Raw genomic sequence first — 16,032 nt, forward strand, 5'->3', positions numbered from 1 at the left:
TATAATGTCCCCAGAACATGACTTTGTGAGTGTGTGTGTGTGTGTGTTAATTTAGGTCTGTGAATTCCTGCTTGTTCTTGCCTCCCATCCTGTCTGCTGTGCAGTGGAGTGCAGTACCACAGCTTATTGCACTCGCCAAATGTCTCTCAGGTGTCACTTTGCTGCTCAATTCTTGTTAATCTTTTTGACATTATGCTCGGAGCAGTCACCTCCACACTCCTCCCTGCACTCCCTGTCATATCTATTGTCCCTGCAATATCCACTTGTAGCATAAAACACACACACACACACACAGTCTGGTTTCCATTATTTCTGGGGACATTACATAGACTTACATCCATTTCCCGGAGACTTACCATAACCATAACCACCACTTGCCTTACCCTAACCTTTACCCAATCATCCTAAAGTCTAATGATTTACATTATGGGGACCTGCGTTTTGTCCCCATAAAGAAGGCGAGTCCCCACAACGTGACTGTGTAAACAGATTTATGTCCCCATAACATAAGGAATACATGGCGCACACACACACACACGCACAGACCCTTCCACCTGAGTCCCATACAAGTGAGAGATAAGCCGGGGACAAGAAAATATGCTTCCTCACTCGTGATAACCAGTTATTATGACTGTTAAAGATATTCTGTGTTCTGGTATAATGCGGTGTGTGCTTACACAGTCCTGTCATCCACTGTGCTTTAAGATAAATGTTACTTTGATCCAGTATTAGTGCTCGCTATGTGCACCCTAATTACTGGATTATTTCTAATAGTGCGCAGGTTTTGTGTGACATTGCTCCAGAGTGCTTGAAAGTAGCTAAGCCATTGTAGTACAGACCGTCGAGTGAGTGTGTATGTGTGTGTTGGGAGGCTGTAACAGTGTGAAGTGGGGAGGTTAAATCACGGGTCTGAACATCTTGACAGCTCTGTTGCGAGGTGAGGATGGAAGATCATCTTTTCACGACACTTCTGCCGCAGGGGTGTGTGTATCCTGCCGCTCAGCCTGCCCCCATCTTTCTCTGCTGCTCCCTCAGATTCCTCTGGATCTCTCGTTTCACTGCACTTACTATTATTGGACTGTTTGTAACAGGAATACTGTTGCAAAAACAACATACCATAGAGGGATTTTCCTAAGAACAATATTTAGTCAGCAGGATGTTTATATAATACCATATTGAGATGCATATTTAAAGTGACTGAGTTAACTGGACATGTGCAATTACTATTCATTTGAGGTAATAGTACTGCATGAATGCATTATGTATGCCGCTTACAGAGGCAGAAGCCACACGTTTCAACCATTTATACTAGTTTATTTATCAGTTATGCATTAAATTTTATATGGTAAATGCGCTTTACCGCGCAAGCCAGCATTCACCCATTCACACACACATTCATGCACTGGTGCAGTTGGCAGAGGCTACCATGCAAGGTGCCACCTGCACATCACTGTGTGTGTGTGATAACCCATTCACACACACATGCACTCACACACTGATGGCACAGCGCTGGGAGCGATTTGGGGTTCAGTGTCTTGCCCAACACTTCAGCATGTAGATTGCAGGGGCCACGAATTGACCTTCGACCTCCTGATTAGTGGACGACCGCTCCACCTCCTGAGCCACCACCTTTAACCATTTATCAATTACGTCAACTATTTGAATGTTTTCTCAAATTATTTCACCCATTTTATCCACTGATCTAAATTTTTCCTCACTGCTATCAGATATTTGTCGATAATCCCTTGAATCTGCAGAGGTCCTCCTGCACCAGTACACCTGGCAGGGTATCATTGTGCTACATAAGAGTGCATACTCTAATTACCATTTCCTATAATATCCTAAATATTTATTTCATTAACATATACTATACAATCATACATGATAAATAATTATAAAACTAAAAGAAAACCAAAAACATTAAGAACATGTTGTTGCAGTAAAGGCACGATGGCCATTGTAGCAATTACTGTGCGTATGTGAACGCCGTATGTATGTCTGCATACATAACACAATGCTCTTCCTCTCTCTCTCTCTCACCCCTTCTTCCCCTGGGCCTAAGGCGAAGACTTGCCAACGAGCACACACACACACACACACACACACACATCGCCGGGCGAGTGCTGAGGAGAGGGGAGCTGTCATTTGTCAACAAGGAACTTTGGCAGCTCACCGTTGCCATGGGAACTGTCTGTTGCAGAGGACTGGTTTTGCATCACAAGGTCCTCAAATTGGCTCCAAAGCCTCGGAGGTCCCACCCCTCCTCCACCCGACTCACCTCCGTTTCTCTCAGCTTCAAACATATTGTCAGGGATCGCTTTTTTTCCTCCCTGTTCTGCTGTCTTCCACCTCAGAGACAGAATCCCTCTGTTTCATTTCTCACTCTGCTTTTCTCATTAACAGGAAGATTTCTATCAGCTGCATGATAGATAGATAGATAGATAGATAGATAGATAGATAGATAGATAGATAGATAGATGAAATGATTGAGTTTCTGTCATTTGACTAGATTCGATTCATCTATTATTTCATAGATTGAGCTTCAGCAGTTGACAAAAATAATGTATCAGTACTATCAATACTCAGTTTTGACATAAGGGGGTCTGTCTCAAGCTTGACCACATTCTGGGCAAATGAATACTCTGCTACAGAGGTACAGCCAAATCATTGTATGCTAATGGAAATGTATTCAGCTGCTTTACATGCTGAAATGCTGCAGTATCATATCAACGATTGTATTAGGTGGTATCAGAGCCATGTTTTGTGGTATTGCCCACCCAGAGCAGAATCTGTGACTATGGCCTCTTCATTAAGATGTGGCTCTGTCACCCTCTCAGTATCTTTGGGACACAGTGTATGAAAATACTGCTCTTTTGTCGATGACTTCTGATGAGTGAAGATGAGTGATTGCCCTTGTTATTACATTTAGAAGCAAAACAAGTGCAAACATCAGAAAACTCAAGATACTGGCGAATGTTATAGGCACCAGATTAAAGATCGGATGATATCGAAGAGGATTTCATACGTACAGCCAGAACGCACACTTGTATTAGCTGACAAGGACTACCGTAATGATTTGCCCTCTGCCAGTACTCACAGATTATTATGCCTGAATTTTCATCCATGTCACTACAGCTCAAGCCCAACAAGTCGATCCCCATAGGATCAATTTGATTCAGCTTACATAACAACCACAGCTCTGTGGCTGTTGTTGATGTTTCTGGGTCTCTCCCTCCAGCATAATGCGCCTGCATTTTTTCAGCGCAGAAAGAAGCTGTTGGTATTTGATAAACACTTGCAATGTGTAGGATGTCCTCAATCCTTGACTGTGAAGCACACTCCCTTTCCCCACCACCGAATCTTTCACGCTACCAAGACAAAGTTGTGTATGAATTGCGACTGGAGATGAAAGAGATGCATTTTAGTGGCTGTGAAACCTGAGTTTGAAGATTTTTGGCATCTGTAACGAAAAACTTGACCCAACAAGAAATGGTCTTTCTGGACGATGTATGTTGCCGTCCTATATCTCAGAATAACCATAACAGGAAACTGTATACATGCAAAGCTTACTGTTTTAGATAGATTTATTGTAATTCTTTCAAAATAAAAGACTAATTTAAATCTTTAATGATAAATTACTGTGACACTGATAAGCAACAGAACCTTTGGAGAAATTTGGATAATAACATGTGTAAATGCCCCCTTAGCTATAGAACATTATGCTTTGTTGGCAATAGCTGATAAGGTGGTTGTAGTGATTGACACCTTTTATTGAAAAGACCAGGTGATATAAACTGTGTTTAAATTTGAATTTTTCTCCACAGTTAAAAAGCTGTGCTTCGTTTCAAAGGCTCAACACTACAACTGCTGCACAGATCAATAGTTTTACACTGACAGCAGATCAAGAGACTGTGTAATGTCAAAGGAGTCGCTCACAGTGACAAACCCTCAAAGAATTACAGCCCAACTCAGCGGTTTCCCTCCCAGCTCTATGCAGCGTTTTAGCTTCTCTCAGCTCATTGTTTTGGTTCACTGTCACTGCTCTTATCAGCCCCGTTTCCACTGAGAGCAAACAGCAGATGGAAAAAGTTACTGCTGAACACAGGGACAGATGACTAAAACGAAGCAAAAGGAGAGTAAATATTGGACTTACATTCAGAAAATGGCCAGAGAAACGACTCCAAATGAACACGAATGTTGCTACGTGTCTCTTTGCAAACCGTTTAGCCATATCAGCTTGTGACTTTGAGATCACAAACACAATTGTCATCTAACCTCATGCTCAAGGTCACAGTTATCAGATGAAACATTAATTAAAAGTTTTATGATGATGATTATCATTTCAGACAACAGAGAGATAGACCTAACTCAGCATTCAGGCCCTGTGACATTTATTCTCTCCTCTCATCAGTGTTTAATCGCTGTTAAAAGCGACCTGCGTCAGTGTTGGTGTGACACTGCAGCTGGTTTTTAAGATTGAGTAGAGGCAGAGTGAGCTGTGAAGGCTCCAGGTCGGAGGTTTGAGAGTTCCAGTAGTAGCGTGAAGAGGAAACCGGCATAGAGAAATGCCACGCCCTGTCTGAAGACTGATATCTTTGGCAGCAATTCACAAGTTTCCTTCCGAGGCTCTGAATCACTCCTTGTTTCAGCAAGTAGCAGCAGCGAGGCCTGCCGGACCCGGGAGAAAGAATGAGGCTAAACGTTGGAGGAGGGGAGCGAACGGCCTGAGAGCATCCACAACATGTCCTCCTTTAACCTGCTTCTATATTTGTCCAGCCGCATCCCCGTTTTTCCTCCACACAACTGTACTGTACAACCCCTGGGATCAGCTGATAAGCTGCACATCTCTCCACTTCTGGCACACTGTCCCATTACCACAAGTCATGTCCTCTCCTGCTCTGCGCCATGGTCTCTTTGAGCTGACTGCAAAATAGATGGGGGATCAGGAGGATGGGATGGAGAGACAGGAGTAGGAAAAACTTGGAGTGAGGATGTTAGCTCTGACTGAGCTGTTTTAGGCTTTTCCTGCCTGCATCAACCGTTTCCCTCTTCACTTCTGACTTTCAAATGTCAACCTTTTCTCTCTTTCCTTCTTGGATGCATTTGTCACATGAGGCAAGTCAGGTCGCCCGCGTCTGATTAGCGCCGCTCTCCCGGCGTTTTGCAGTTTGTTGTCTCCGATCCAAAGCTTGTGTTTTCGACGAGTGAATCACATGAGCGGTGCAACCAAGCTGAAAGATGTTGCAGGCAGAAGGAGCTCAGCAGGGCGCTTTAACAACATGCAACACTCTAAATGTAGTTGGCCTGAGATACACGCAGGCTACTGTCCAGTGGTCAAAGCATCCAGCATCGCCATTGAACCCCCCGATCTCCAACATATGAGCAACAAAGCACTCATAAATTACAAATCAAGCTGCATTCATTTCAATACATCCATTGATTATATATGTATTATTCGTTCTTATTACTTTTTGCATAACTGATCACAGATAAATCCTGGATGAAAAAAAGTATTTTAACTGTCTGTAGAAACAGCAACATATCCCATGACTCTGAGACCATCACTGAATGAACAAGGGTTGTGATCTTGCCTTTTATGATGTGACCGAAGGTCCACATGACGGCAGCTAAGCCACCTCCATGACAACTGAGCGAACTTCAGCCATCAGCCGATGAAGACGAAGAGGAGTCCAGAAAAGGCTTTTTTTTTCATTCTGCATGATTGTTTCCAAGGTCAAGAACGTTTGCAACCCAAATGATTGTTTCTTGAACAAGGCAAAGCCGTGAATGCTTCCTGATTCTCTGGCAGCTTGTGACAGCTTCCACATTATTATTATGCTTATTCACTTTCTTGCCCAGAGATTGATAAGAAGATGGATACCACCCTCGTGCCTGTACAGTGAAAATGAAACTGCAGCCAGCAGCCAGTTAGCTTAGCACAAAAGCTGAAAACTAGCCTGGCTCCGTCTGCAAGCGATAGCTTCATATTTACAGCTCTGAGAGTGATATTAATCTCCCTCAAATTCTCTGTGAGAGAGCAAATAAGCATATTTCCCAAACTAGAAGTAGCTTTTCCTTTGGTTTGAGCTAAATGTGGTTTGGAGCAACATGTATTTTCCTCCTGCCGCTGCACCATTTTTGATCTTATCGTAATGCGCGGCGTTGATGAAACACTTACACGTCTCGAAGCTTCAGCTTGTTTTTCTCTCTCATTTACAGCTGAGATGTCCACAAAGGGTTTTTCACATGCGATTTAAAAATTTCACACACAGTTCATCCAGCCACCTCCGACTGTATCCAGATAAGTGTAAATAAAGATCTCTCAGTCTGCCAGCATTCATCATATTAAAGCTATGACTCAGATCGCCCTCTGAGTCATTTCTAGTGCTCTTCACAGCCTCGAATAACCTGAAACTCCACACTCTAATTGGCACGCAAGCTAAATTCTTATTAGTTGGCATCTATGTCTCTGTGTGCTTGTGGTTGCTTAAGAATTATGGTTCCCAGTGTTACCAATTAAAGTCCAGACAAACAAGTAGCTCTTGCTTCAGGATAGGTCAAAAGTACATTGTTGAACCATATTCATGAATAGCACCAGTCTGGCACACATGTGGTGGATGCTTTATTTTGTACATTCATAACAAAACTGTTATTAATAAGCAGAACCACAGAGATTAGTCGTGTCCAGTCTCCTTTTCACAGCAACTTGCAGCAGTTTTTCATGATTTCTGTGCCCAAACAGCTACCTTTGCATTCATCTGAACTAGAGGCAGGAAATATACGTATGCCATTCAGTGTTATCACTGTTATCACTCCCACACATAACCAGGGTTTGAATTTGAGCCATAGAGAAAACACCACCCACGCATTAATTTACCAGTGAAGAAGCATTTAAAAAGCAATGTTACCTAAAGAAAAAAGGAAATAGATAAAAACAGCTCTAATGTGATTTTCCAGTGGCTTTTACGAAATGTATCAACAAACTGTTGTACAGGAAAAAGAGGGCTTTGTTGACAACATCCTCTACACGTTCAGTACAAATGCAGTTTGGTTAAATCAAAACTAGATTCCTGGCTGTTCCGGGAACACAAATCATGCTTTAAATTTCCAATAAAAGCAGAACTTCTCATCTTGGCGAGGGCAGTCAAAACAGAATAACTTCCCACAGTCCAAACAAACACAAATTGGCCAATTTTATGACAAAAGGAGGCTAAGTTTTAACCACAGTGCACAATTTATGGAAGATGGTAGTTGAAACAATACCAAAAATCCCACTACAAAACTTTCCTCTGGTAGTATAACTACATGGCAACCACACGGTCAGATGAAAACACTTAGTCTGTTGAGTTGATGTTAGGAACTGCATGACATGTAGATGACATGTAGCAGATTCTTAATGACCATACAGCCAATTGACACTAAACATGACTAACCAGCATGAAGTCATTTATTATACTGAGACAAAATAATGAGCCACACATGGTTTCCAGGCCTATAAGAAAGATCTGCAGAAGTTTCTAAAGACAAATCTGCTGTCTGGTTTATGTGTTGTGTTCTCTCGCGATCAGTCAGTCAGTCAATCTGAACGTCTTTCCACTGACAGTGAAAGAACAGATCCATTACTGTCGGCAGACGCCCCCTCCAACAGATGAAGGTAGCCTTTGTTCATGTGGAAGTTATTCAGTCTCAAAACACTCGCCTTAAAATGGGTTATGACACAGGCTTTGGCAAAAACATAATCTTGTCCAGCCTCCGCAGTTGAAGTTCTGTAAACCTCACCAGCATTACTTCCTAGACTGAGTATAAATCAGCAAACCTGCAGGTCATGAAATGAATATCTGGTAACGTGAAATCGTGAAAAACTTGAATTTCAGCCAGCAAATGTATTGAAAGAGTACTCAGCTAGCACAAGATCTGTGGGCTGGAGGGGATCTAACCAATCAATCTGCTAAAACTGGACTGAACTGTATTTTTAATTACAACATTAAATACATGTGGCAGTCGAATGTCTTCATAAAAGCTGTTAGAAACTCAAATCTTTTCAAACTGTGTAATGGAAGCTTGTTTACCTCAACCTGTTAACCCAGATTATATAGAAAATAACCACTGAGCTGCTTTAGAATTAAATCCAACTTCTTTTCTTTGAATCGAGGGATTTTTTTTGTCTCTTTTAACTCCCTTGTGCATTTACATTCATACACCCCAGAGAGCCTTCTTTAACCATTTTGCTGACCTTTCTTCAAGCACCAGTTTCATCCACCCCCCCTTGACCAGCCCACCATGCTATGCAGAAAACTAATGGCTTTGTGAAGAAGCTACTCAACTTCACTACTTAACTTATTGTTCAGTCTTTAGTTTTTGTGTCTTGTTAAACTGGGGTCAAATTCCTTGTATGTGCAGACATAATAAATAAAGAGCTGATTCTGAATCTGATATTGACATTCATTAAAAACACTAAACGCATTCCTGTTTCCCAAAGGAAGAACCTTCTCCATGCTGGATGCTTTGGGAGGTTTTCTCAGGATTTACCAGCTCAAATTGACTTTATGCATGTGAAATGTTCAAATCTGATGGAAAATACTTACATGCATGCATGAGTATTACTTTTCTACCGCATGGGGAGTTCACAACTTGACTCACTCCATAATGTTTAATGGCTCAGAGTGCAGCCTTTACCTAAATCCTTCCTTAACATTTAAAACCTGTGGAAACCTTGAGCTCCTGCAGAAGTGACCTGCCAGGAGGAAAAACTCTCAAAGAAAAATTTATTTAACGATGTCCATACGTGTGCGTGTGTGTGTGTGTGTGTGTGTGTGTGTGTGTGCTGTGGCAGGTTGTGCTGTACTGTACACTATTAGGAGGCCTCACCATGTGGCAGCAGTTAGGGGAAGGGTTGTAGTTTCACTGGTAGAAATGGATATCCACCCTGCACCCCCACCCTCCCCATCTCCGTCTCTTTGGGCGAACACTTCACCTCTCTCTTTGGGACCCACAAAGCCTCCGAACAATAGCCGCAGTGTACTCAGGGCTGTCACGGAAATCAGGGCTGCGGGAGCTTGCCTGTGTGTGTGTGTGTGTGTGTGTGTATCTCCTTTGTGTGTATAAGAGCTACACCTTCCGCGTGTGTGTGTGAAAATGACATCTGTATGTTCATTTCTGTACGTGTGCAGGTTTGTTTGGTTGTGTGTGTCATTTCTCAGAGAACTGAAGACGCATTCTTTGAGCAGTGGGCGGCCCAGAGGAAGCAGGGGGGCTTTCATATGGTATGACAAGGTCGCTGTTTGACTTGGAGAGCCCGACTGTTTATTTCTGTCTAACCTGTGGCAAACTGGCAACACTCTCTCAAATGAACCTGGAAGACCACTGGGAGGAAAGGCAAGCCTTGGGCATGAATGGGAGGTCGGGTGGAGAGGTGGACACAGACAGACAGACAGACAGACAGACAGACAGAGAGGGAGAGCTCACACACCAAACATTTTTAGAGTCTAACTGAAGAAAAACAAACCAAACTAAGAGGCTGAGAGTCATAGCTGTCATGACTCCATGACTGCACGTCTTTAAAGAACAGTCCCATTGACAAACCTCTGGATTACACACACTCACTGTTAATGAGCATAAAGTGCTGTAGCTTCAAGTACAGTAAGGCCACAGCACAGTTTATTGAGCTGGGACTGGAGATGTTGCCGGACAATCTACAGCTGAGAGGCTGACACACACAAAAGTTTCACCAGGTTAAATATCAAGTGACGTACAATCTTCTTTCTATGCAGCAAGTAGTGTGCCGTATCCAGAGTGAAGCGAAGCCGTGCACATCAACAATACTGTAGCCGCACCTTTTCATCACCTCAACCAAAGCACACAATAATAAATTAATATTCAAATAGTGACGTTACTGTATGTACTTCACAGGATTTGTGGGTGTGTGAAGTCCTCCAGAGGCGAGCAGTTCCTCTTTTGGTACCATTTTGCACTACAATGCAAATGCTGTAGCCCAGCGAATGCAAATCGGCTGAAGAGCACCATGATCACCATTTTCCTAATCAAACTTATTTCAGTACATTTATGAATGTATGTTTCCTGCTTTCAGGCACCTATTCCATCCTCTGACTTTTATGACATAATAAAAATTAACATACAGAGACTGGAAACTTGTCTGAGATACCTTAACTATCTTTCATTCATCTGCCAAGCAGAAAATGCCATGATTCTTCTCTCAGTATACATTGTTAATCATCATTCAGTATTTATGTCTATTAATTAGTATTAGTATAGTGTTGTCTTCAAACAACACTGTCATGTACATATGTACATTGAAAGTGTAGTCAGTCAGTCGGCTAGTCACTGTAATGGCAGGCGTGGGGAACTTAACATAAAATACTAGACTAGCATGTTCTTCTGAGTGGTCCCTAAATGCAACACATATGTAGTTGTTGATATCATGTCAATGCAAACAAAATGTAAGCAGAAGCGGAGTGTAGTGTAGTTTGTGAGGACAAGCTCGCAGTGATGAAAAATCTAATTAATTACAGCTACAAACATGCTGAAGTGGATGAACTGCGAGGGCGGATGTGCTTGAATAAAGTTCTTTGGTGGAGTTTGGAGGCCCAACAAGCAGCTTTCACAGACCACATTCTGATGGATTCAGTGTTATACAGGCAAGTTTTGCGATGAGCGAGGTGATATCTGGGAAGCTGAAACCTCATGCAGGAGGAGAATTTGTGAAGAACAGCCTTGTTGCTGCTGTGGAGCTGCTAGAACCAGACAAAGTAAAACTGCTCCACAGTGTCAGTTTGTCTGGAATAACTCACAGAGATGAAAAAACCTGACGTGGAAACTCAGTGATAGCAAGTGTCCAAGAACCTCTCAGAGCTGAACCTCGAGCTCCAGCAGCTTCTCAGCTCTCTGCTTTCAGATGTGAAATCATCTGTAGTGACATTTAAGCTGTGGCGAGAGCAGCTGGAAAGGAGAAACACTACATTTTCCTGCTCTGCAAGAACAAAAGCTGCTGTGACGTCTGAATCTGCCGCTGAGTCTGAAAACTCCTTCAGAGATTTGGTGAGAGGTTCCAGGAGATGAACAGTAAACAAAGGGAATTTAACATATTTGCTGATGTGGAACCAGCTGATGTTCCTGACAACCTGCAACATGAAACCATTGAGCTGCAAAGCAACAGCCTGCTACTGAGAGCAGCTCTATTCAAATCTGACTCTAGACTGACTGACCCAAACCTACATTAGATGCATTTGCCCCCCCCTGTTGCATATGCATAATAAGCTTCACAGGTGCCCACCCCGTCCCTGTGTATGCCACATCTATGAAACAACATCCATACTGCCCCCCTATTCCTGATGCACAGAAGAAATCTTTTGAACGTGGAACTCTTCCACCGCTGCAGCTCAGAAAAGAAACTCTGGTTAGCTCTGAAGCCTTACGTTCACATCAGCTGCCTTCAAAAAGCACTTTTGCAGAATTGAGGACTGTGGGTTTTTCGTAGTATTATTTTAAGGTCAGCTTTAAAGAGCGCTAACCTACCGTATGTCAAAACACTCCCTGCAGTCCAAGTCACATGTTTTTCCTTTGCTCAGAACTACATACCCATCGGCATGTTTTTTTTTAAAACAATGTCCTTGGTATACTTCAACTTCCAGCCATGCCTACTGTTAGCAATTTTTGGAACCGCTAATGAAACATCTGCCCTCAACTCCAAGCAAAAACAAATAATTGCATTCATGTCTCTCATAGCCAGACGAATCATACTGTTACACTGGAAACCCGCCAAGAGTCCTCCTATATCCCAGCGGCTTAAAGATGTCACTTTTTTTTTCTCAAACTCGAGAAGATAAAATGTGCTCTGAGTGGCTCAAGGGGGACGTTTTTTTCATACATGGCAACCCTTTATAGCCCGTTTTATTGTTTTGCGCCATTTGCCTTCTGATTGTGTACCTGTGTGTATTTGTTTGTGTATCTATATGTGTGTGTTTGTGGGTTTGTAACATATTGGGTTAGTAATCTTATTGGGTTATATTATTTTTGTTTTATTTGTATTTTGCTTATTTTTATTCATTTATCCATTATTAAGGTTGTTATTTATCTTACTCTCATCATTACTATTTTTGCATATGTAAAGCAGTAAGTATATAATTTGTATATACAAAGTATCCCATCACTGTTAAGATAGATTTCACACTGCCATGCCACATCCAGGCATATGACTCCAGCTTTGAGGATTACACACTGCTGCTGTACATGACCTGATGCACCACCACTACCACAGAGCTAAGTTGAGAAAGTGCTTGTAGGCCTAGCACATGTTGTTTTTGCCACTTCTTACTGAGAAATCCTCATTGGGTTTGACCTGGAAGTTAAGAGTCATCCTGCCATAGAGCTCTAAACTTGTGCTGCACTTACAAATCTGTCTCTGCAAGCTCTCAAATCTCGACCTGGAGAGTACAGCTTGAATTTGTTTTGTACTCAAGCAACCATTTTGTTACAAACAAACCATATTAATTTCCGTATGTTTTCATATGTGGCTGTGTGTATGTGTGTGTGTGAGCTGGTGAAACTGAGAGGAACTCTGTCATTTATTTGTTTCAAGACCCAAAACAAGCTCAGCGTTGTCCAGTCATGGGCCTCCAGCCAGAGAGCTTCCTTCACTCGCCAGGCTTTATTGTTCTTCAGGCCCTCTCTGCACAGCAGGAGGATGTTGTCTGTTTCTTCATTCTCTTACCGGCCCCTCTCCACACACGCACACACACACACACACCGAGTACAGACAAACATACATCATTCATGTGGGAAAGAATGGGCCCAGTCTGGATTAGACTATTCCCCTGCGTAACACTAGACAAGGCATTCAATATCTCCAGCTTTCTCTGTCCAAACAGTGTCTTGGCACAGGCTGAGCAGAGCGCTGGAAAATCCCAGAGCTGCTGTTGAGTTTTTGGTGTGACCCACTCTTTTATTATAACGACTCTATAAATGCTTACAGACCCTCGACTTGGCCCATCCTGATGAGGGATTTCAAGAGAGCCCCGTTACGCAAACACACAGACATTATGTACACATGACGCCAGTGGTGGAAGAAGTATTCAGATCCTTTAGTTAAGTAAAAGTATCAATATCACACTGTAAAAATACTCACACTATGCTACAAGTAAAGGTCCTGTACTCAAAACCTCACTTTGGTAAAAGTATTTAATTATCATCAGCAAAATTTTGTGAAAGTGTCCAAAGTAAAAGTACTTGTAGTCCCTGTTGGTGTTTGGATTAATGTTACTGCTGCATTAATGCGTATCTTGCATTTTACTGCTGTAGATATTTAAGGTTGAGCTAATTTTAGCTACTTTATACTCCCAACTCAAGAGTGTTTTTAAATACTTTATTTAGCTGAAGACGTATGAGAGTTTTCTCAACCCATGAAGAAACACTTAATCCCTCAGTTTATCAGAAAAAATCCAATTTCAAAGTCACCAAATCACCAAAAACACAGACAACAAAGTGCAAGTTCAAGCAATCTATTCTTCCACTGTGTCCACTTTTTTCATCAAGAGTCAAGCAGTGGCAGCTGGGAAAGAGACAGCTGGGACTCCTTAGTGTTGCTCCTCTGCCTCCACACACACACACACACACACACAACAAATGAGAGCCAGGCTCTTAGTAAGGAATCACATGACACACACACACGCACATAAAAACATCATTTCTCATGTGCCCTGGAAAGAAAGCGATCACTGATGTGGGAGGAAGACATAAAAAAAGAGGGGAGAGGTGGAGGAGAGCGAAAGCAGTTCAGGGAGTTTATAGCAAGCCATCAAGCTCGACAGTTTTTTTTTTCTACATCTATTGTTTCTGCGAGCGCTGTGAGGCTAATAGAGGCTATTGAAGCACTCAGAGGCCCTCTCACCTTGTTGAAGTGTATGCAGCCACTTTGCTCGCGCTCTGGCCAGCCTTTGGAAAATCAGAAGAAGACAAATAAAAAGAGAAGTTTAAAAAAAAAATCAGGATTTGATCCCCCCCTCCCTCCACATCCCCTCCTTTTTCTTCCTCTACCTCTAACATCTGGAAAATCATCATCTGGCAGCTCACAGTGGAAGCAAGCGAAGCCAGTTAGATGCTGTCTGACTGCTCTTTCCCCTCCCCTCCTCAGCCTTTTCTCTTTCAGCACCTCTGGATTCCTCCTGTATCTTTTTCCACAGAGGTTTCAGCTCTCTGCATGTTTTCTGAGCCCTCCTGGCGTTCGTGTTGGATGGTTTTGTTGGCAGAGATGTAGAAGTTTTATTACAACTTGTTTCTCACCTTCTTTTCTTCCAATGTCCTTTCCTATTTTAAGAAAGTCATTAAAGACATCCTTCTGTGTTTCCCTCTCTTTTCCTAGAACTGCTCAAACTAGGTTGGTGATTTGTTCAGATATTCTTCTTTTTGAATGTTAGTTTTAGTAAGAAAAAAAAGAAGCTTGACTGAGATATGTTACTGGAAAATAATAGTAAGATAAACAGACTTATACATACTTCAATAATTTTGGGAAATACTCTGCTTCACGAGAGTTAGGTGAGAAGATCACTGCTATAATGTGTGCACTCTAAATATGAAGCTATGTGCAGCAGCCTGCTAGCCTAGCTTAGCATAAAGACTGGAAAACAGCTAGCCTAGGCACTGTCCAAACGTAACAGAATCTGCAAACCACCTCACTATTTAACACATTTGTATAAACATCATCTCACTTTCTGCAAGAAATCAAATTGTGTTCCTCCCACAATGTCATACTATTCCTTTAAAGCAGGAAATTTTCACATTTGTATTTTATTAGCCACTTAGAGACAGCAGAATTAAGCTATCTCCTTAAGGAAATATCAGGCTCTTCGGCTGCTAAATGCTCCACTTAGTTCACTAGCTAGTGGCCAACGGTTTGTCTGTCTGTTGTTTAATGTTGGGCAGTGGGCATTCCTTGGGTTTAACGGAGCTGAAAACAGCTGTATGCTGCATCTGGAAACAGCATTGATGAGAACAGCCGGACCTCCGAGGGCGAGGGCGAACCAAAAAGTAAAGCTAGGCACAACCGTAACCGAAACAACATGCTGAAAGAGCCTAAAACAACTTGTAGAGCTGAGGGGAGGTGCAGAACCAGGTGACAATTCTTTGTGGGTTTGTCACTGTATCTAACCCCTTAAATAACTGCTGCATAGATTAGTGAAGCTTTAAAGAGTCACTTTTACATCAACGCAGTCTCTCTCATGCAATAAAGAAAGCAAAGTGCACATATTGCTTGTGTCTTGTTTGGGACAAACAAGATCTCCATAGTGCAATTACAAGGGTTTGAAGTACAACAACAGAACATAGCGTCCTTTTAACCAAAAAATGTGCGTGAAATTCTCCAGACCTCTGTGAGAATACAAGACGCAAGTCTGGTTACGGGAGATTAACTCCAAACAAACTGCCGTTGCTTCACTTTCTTTTTTTCCCGGGAATGTCCCACCGTGCACGCAGAGTTTAGAAAGACGAAATGCGTAACAGCTGGATGGCTGGGTGTACAGCCACAGCGCCGAAACAACAGCCAGTCATGTCACAAGCCCTGGAGGTTTCTGACGGCATGTATTGAAGACTGGATCTCATCACCTTCTTGTCAAATGCTGGGGCCAGAAAATCCAAATTTGAAAAGTGAATTCAGTGTGGAAGTCAACTCCAAACACACACAAAAGTTATTTTCTCTTAAATACAAACTTAATAAATGATTTTATAACAAGAACATATGGTGCAAATAGTTCAGTTCACAACCTTCCTTCTCTTCTCCTTTAAAGGCTCTTCAGAATAATCTTTATTAATCATAATTAATCATCTCCTTCTTTCCAGCCAATCCGTCTCTCTCAGCTCTCTCTGTTTTTGTTTGATTTGGCCAATGACGTGCTGTGAAAGCGATCCTCCCCAGTAAAGCCAGTCATGGCTGACCACTTTGACTCCCCTAACTGGAGCAAAGCAAAGCAGCGCAGCCACATCTGGCAAACGGTTCTCACATCTGGTTTGTGTATCAGCCCCTTG

This window comes from Chelmon rostratus, chromosome 15 (assembly GCF_017976325.1).
Source record: "Chelmon rostratus isolate fCheRos1 chromosome 15, fCheRos1.pri, whole genome shotgun sequence".
Taxonomy (NCBI): domain Eukaryota; kingdom Metazoa; phylum Chordata; class Actinopteri; order Chaetodontiformes; family Chaetodontidae; genus Chelmon; species Chelmon rostratus.